Source organism: Ictalurus furcatus, chromosome 5 (assembly GCF_023375685.1).
Source record: "Ictalurus furcatus strain D&B chromosome 5, Billie_1.0, whole genome shotgun sequence".
NCBI classification, from domain to species: Eukaryota; Metazoa; Chordata; class Actinopteri; order Siluriformes; family Ictaluridae; genus Ictalurus; species Ictalurus furcatus.
The window spans coordinates 10,648,570-10,654,569 of NC_071259.1; positions in this window are offsets into that span (position 1 = coordinate 10,648,570).

Here is a 6,000-nt window from a genome sequence, read left to right on the forward strand (position 1 = left end):
CAAAGGCAATAACTCAAGTTCAGAATTGAACCAAAGACCCTGGAGCAGTGGAGGTGCCAACCCTATCCTCTTTACCACTATGATGCCCTGTATGTTAATTAGATGGCTGGAAATACAATGATTTCTACCTGCTATCTGTAATCCTGTTGTGTCCAGATGTGTTTTAACTGATGCACTGGAAAGCTAAAAAATGATGATCTGTTAGAGTGCATTAAAAAGTATGCAAACTTTACTGTTTCCTTATTTTGTTTTATAGAAAATTATTGCTATAGACAGAAGTGGGATAAATCCCCAAATCCAGGTATGCCAAGTTTATTAACCAAGAAGACATAAAGCTGTAATCACTACCAAAATGCTTCAACAAAGCACAGAAGAATATGTGTAAATGTGAGGGGTTTTCTTTACTATTTATTTTTAAACATATATTTTGAAATTAGTTGAATGTGTTGAAAATTAGCAAAAATAAAAAAAGGCATATGGATATTAATTCATTTTATACAGTATGTGCACACAGCCTTGTGAATTCTTACCTGGTTCTTGTCCTTCATTACACTCCTCTGCTCTTTCACCATGGATGTGTTTGCCACACTCTCTTTCCTCATCCCTCGTTTCTTCTTTAATTCAGGACTCCAGAAGGTTTTGATACTGCTGACCGAAGAACCAATAGTGCTGTCTCTCACATCTAGCTCTCGCTGGAACATGGCGTTGTCCACTTGCAATTCCCTTAGGTGCTCTATCAGGGAATTTCCTTCTCTTCTGGCAACACCTCGCACAGCTTGTCTCAACAATGGTGAAGAAGGCCATTGGTGCTGTGGGAGGAGCTGCATGGCTCCATGATCTCCATATGCTACTGTATCTAAATGAAGATGCCCCAAGGATGAGCTGATGCTGGGGCTACTGCCCATGATGGTAGCCTTTCCACGGCTTGTAGTGCGGCCCAATGTCATAGTGCCTTTAGGGTAGGCAGTGGAGGCTAGAGCCTCATGATCACTCGTGTAGACAGGGCCAGAGGCTGCATAGACAGCATTGAGGGACTGGATGTTCTCCATAGAAAAGGTCTTTCTGCTACCTCCACACTCCCTGCCTCTTCTGTCAGCATTTACCAGACAGTGGCCCATTCTAGGAGAAGAATGGAGATGGGGAGAATGCAATGGAGTAACTTCAGCATGGTCAACTGACTGTGCACTACTATACATTATGGTTTTTAACTAGTAGAGATGTATCCAAATGAAACTTCAAGCTGGTTCACATGTTTGTCTCCTTCTTTCTTGGTACAGTGTTGTCACAACACTGTTGTTCATTTTAAAGCTTGTAATGCTAAAAGCTTGTAAAGCTTGGAATGCTATTTTCAGTTTAACTGAAAATATCCATATGCTTACTAGATCTATTTCGGCATGATCAGTTCATTTCACCTTAATCAAAACATCATCTCTGTCTGTGGAATTTTCTGTGAGCACCATGAGAGGCCTGAAGGCAACTACATCATCTTGTCTCATTTCAAGTTACTGACAGGAGAGGAACTATGTAGAGTGTCACAGCAGCATAAAGGTCTTCCTTAGAGACTCAGAGACTCAGAGACTGTTAATTGCTTCGGATATATGAAAGCTCTCAGGTCATCTGTTATATAACCTGTAGAGAGAGAGAGAGAGAGAGAGAGAGAGAGAGAGAAAGAGAGAACCAATTGTCACTATATGTAACTTATGGTGTATCCATAAAACAAATCCTTTTTTTTAAGTTACAGAAATAAGCCACATTGACAAATCCGTGTGACCTAATTCCTTGTGAATTGTTTAACTGCTTTATTATAATCTATAATATTAATTTAAATTACAGAGCATTATAGTTAATTATACTCAAAATGTAAAAGATGTGGAATATAAAAGCATTGTAAAAGGATATTGGCATTTTGAGGTTAGTTTTATTGACCATTGGGTTCTTTTGTCACACAGAACTGGACAGTGGAGCAGTCAACATCATACAATACATATAGTATAAACACAAGCAAAGAAAATGATATTTAATTCTACTGAATTTTCATGGTTTCAGTTCAGATATTAAACTTTAGGATAACGGGTTATGATGATGTTTCTTTGTCTGAAATTGTTCTGGTGTCTCCCTCACTGTCTCCCCGTTAACCAACAAGCCAAATGTCTGTCTGTGTGTGTGTGTGTGTGTGTGTGCGTGCAAAATAGACAGACGGGCATAGGGAGATGGCAGAACGAGCAGTATGTTCCTATTAAGGATGTCACGAGAACTACTTCGGTACCAACATTCTTAAAACGTGACGGTACTTGTTTTTCTGCAGTAGCATAGGTACCGGGGGTTGCAATTCTTCCAGAACTGATGGGAGCAGCAAATACGCATAAGTGTTTTAGTCGGTGCACAAGTGGTAAAGAAGAAGAAGGAACACGTACAATCACACATGACAAACTACAGAAGATGGTGACAAGTTTTTAGCTCCGCCCTGACTCGTTGAGGGGAAAGGTGGTAAGAGTCAAATATAGAAATACTTTGCATTCGAGGCAGATGACAACAAACATATAATTGATGCTCTGAAGCCGGTGTGAAACCGATGCTATCGTTCATTTCAAACAAAGCGAGGAACCACCTCGAATTTGGCAAAGCACCTGAAAGACGGACCCTATATTATGTTTGTTTGAGGCAGCTGGCATTGTGGCCGTGAAACCAGCTAACGTTATACTCCATGTAATGTTTACGATAGCCAGTTATTTGTTAACGATGCTAAGGCATTGCAATGTTATAAACTACCTCCTAATGGGCCACCATGCATCGCCATTCAGCCTGTGTCCTGTCAGCAAAATGTAGCCTAATGTAACTAATAATTATTCAAATGTTAATGGTTTTAATAAATCTTTTTGGCCTGCCACCATATCAGTGAATTTAAACTAATGCTTGCATTCAGAGTATAAGATGTGTATGTGTGTGTGTGTGTGTGTGTGTGTGCGCGCGCATGCGTGTGCTTTTAGGAGTGCACCTTAGCACCCACTGTCATTGTCAGACAGTGTTTGATAACTAAAATATCCCCCTCTCTCTCTCGCGCGCATGCTCTCTGCCAGTATTAGCCAGAGGAGGATGTCCACCAGGAGAGTTTTTAATTTTATTTTATATATATATATATATATATATATATATATAATTTTTTTTTTTTTTTTTTTTTTTTTTAAACCACACCATGGTTTTCCACTTTGGTATCGAGTATCGTGTACTTTTGGTGGTATCTGTACCGACTACTAGATTTTTGGTATCGTGACATCCATAGTTCCTATGCAGCACATCAGTATTACTGTATGTTCTACAACATTTTTTTATCACATTCCGTCTGATTAAACAACAACAACACACTAATATTCTCATATTAGGATCAACTAGTCAACATCCCTACTCATTATTACTCTGAAAATCATGTCTACATTGCTGTCTGTTAACAATCCATATTAGAATGTGTTGTGTGGCTATATAGACTAATGTAAGACATGTTTTGAATCTGACATCAAAAGAAGAAGAAGCTAATTTGGAGTTAGCAGGCCATTTTCTCTGAATATCACCAAGTCTTGCCAAGATACATAGAACCATTAATTGTCCATATATGAATATACTTATCAGGTTTTTTGATGATAGCTCAATGCCAGTTGTTGAAAATGACTGTTGAAAGCTGATTGGCTGAAAGTGTCAATGTTTTTGAGGTAATTCAGTGATGATTAAAAATCTAGTTACAGTGCAGTACACTAAATTGCAGCTCAGTTGGACTTTTGGTTCCTAAGAAACAGTTATTTGTACTTAACTCCAACTGCTGAATATGAATTGTGTTTTGTTTGAGACAACATCAAGTACTAGTAGGTTTCTTCCTGAAACCACCATGCAAGTTTCATGACAATAGCTTAATGGGAACCTTATCAAATACCTGCTAAATCCTACTTGGCTTATGGCAGCCATATTTTTTCAGTAATTGGGTATTATGAAAAATCCGCTTATAGATAAGCACATAGGTCCACCCTACCAAATTCCAACTTGATCAGCCTTAATGTTCTGGCGAAACACCTATTTTTTTTACTTAAACTCTGCCCCCTATGTATGATCATGCCCCAACCTTTGCATACATCCTCAGAACCTTGTACTGAACATATTTCTCCAGTTTGGTTCAAATTCATATGACCAGTCATGAATTACAGATACAGTGCTGGGAAAAGGTATTTGCCCCATCCTGATTTCTTATGCTTTTGTGTATATCTCATACTAAATAGTTTTAGATATTCAAACGAAATACAACATAAAACAAAGGCAATATGAGTAAACACACAATGCAGTTCTTATTTATTTATTTATTTATTTTACTGAAGTAAAAAAGTTATAAAACTCCTATCACCCATGTCAAAAACTGCCCCTTAAACTTAAAATCTGGATGTAGCACCTTTAGCAGCAATAACTGCAACCAAATGCTTCCAATAACTGGAGATCAATCTTTAACAGCTCTGTGGTGGAATTCTTTGAAGAACTGCTTTAGTCCAGCCACATTGGAGGGGTTTCGAGCATGAACTGCTCATTTAAGTTTCTGCCACAGCATCTCAATTGGTTCATGTCAGGACTTTGATTAGGCAACTCCAAAACTTAATTTAGCTTTTTTGAGCAATTCAGAGGTGGACTTACTCCTATGCTATGGATCATTGTCTTGCTGCATAATCCAGTTCAACTTGACGGAAAACCGGATATTCTCCTTTAGGATTTTCTGGTAGAGAGCAGAATTCATGTTTCCCTCAATTATTGCAAGTTGCCCAGGGCCTGAAGCAGCAACGCATCCCCACACCATCACACTTCCACCACCATGCTTGACAGTAGGTACAGTATGATGTTCTTTTTGTAGAAATCGGTGTTTGATTTACCCCAGATGTAACAGGACCACCAAACAGTTCCACTTTCAACTCATCAATCCACAGAACATTCTTCCAAAAGCTTTGAGGATCATCAAGTGTGTTTTGGCAAAATTCAGATGAGCCTTAATGTTCTTCTGAGTAAGGAGTGGTTTTCACCTCAACACTCTTCCATGGATGCCATTTTTTCCAGTGTCTTTCTGATAGTGAAGTCATGAACAGTGACCTTTACTGATGCCTGTAGGTCCTTTGATGTTGCCCTTGGCTCTTTTGTGACTTGCTGGATGAGTCGTTGCTGTGCTCTTTGAAGAATTTTGGAAGGTCAGCCACTTCTGGGAAGGTTCACTATTGAGTTTTTCCATTTGGAGATAATGGCTCTCACTGTTGGCCTTTGGAGTCCCAGAGCATTTGAAATAGCTTTGTAACCCATCCCAGACTGATGTGTTTCAATCACCTTCTTCCTCATAATTTCTGGAATTTCTTTCGACTTTGACATAGTGTATTACTGGGTAAGACCTTTTAACCAACTTCATGCTGTTGAAACAGTTCTATTTAAGTGTTGATGTGATTGAACAGGGTTTGCAGTAAACTGGCCTGGTTGTGTCTAGTCCAGCTGAACCCCATTATGAATGAAGTTTCATAGATTTGGAGAATTAGTAACTACTACAATTACATTTTCACACAGGTCCAGTTGGCATTAGATAACTTTTTGCTTCAATAAATAACATTATAATTTAAAAACTGGGTTTACTCAGGTTGCCTTTGTTTTATCTTAGATTTTGTTTTAATTTCTGAAATAATTTAGTATGAGATATACACAAAAACAGAAGAAATCAGGATGGGGCAAATACTTTTTCACAGCACTGTATTTGAATAAACCATGTCTGCCATTTTAGAATTGACTTACATGTGGCGGTCTTACTGTTTATAAATGTCAACCTGTTTTTGATCATTATTGAGGATCAGACTCTCCGAAGTAGTTTGACATCAATATTGTGAAGATTAGTTCTCAGAAATAGGTTTAGTTTATTAATGAAATAAACATAAATATGCATGGATGTGGCTAAATGGTCCAAAAGGCTTTTTTTTTTTCAAATATAGTTTCAACAATAGA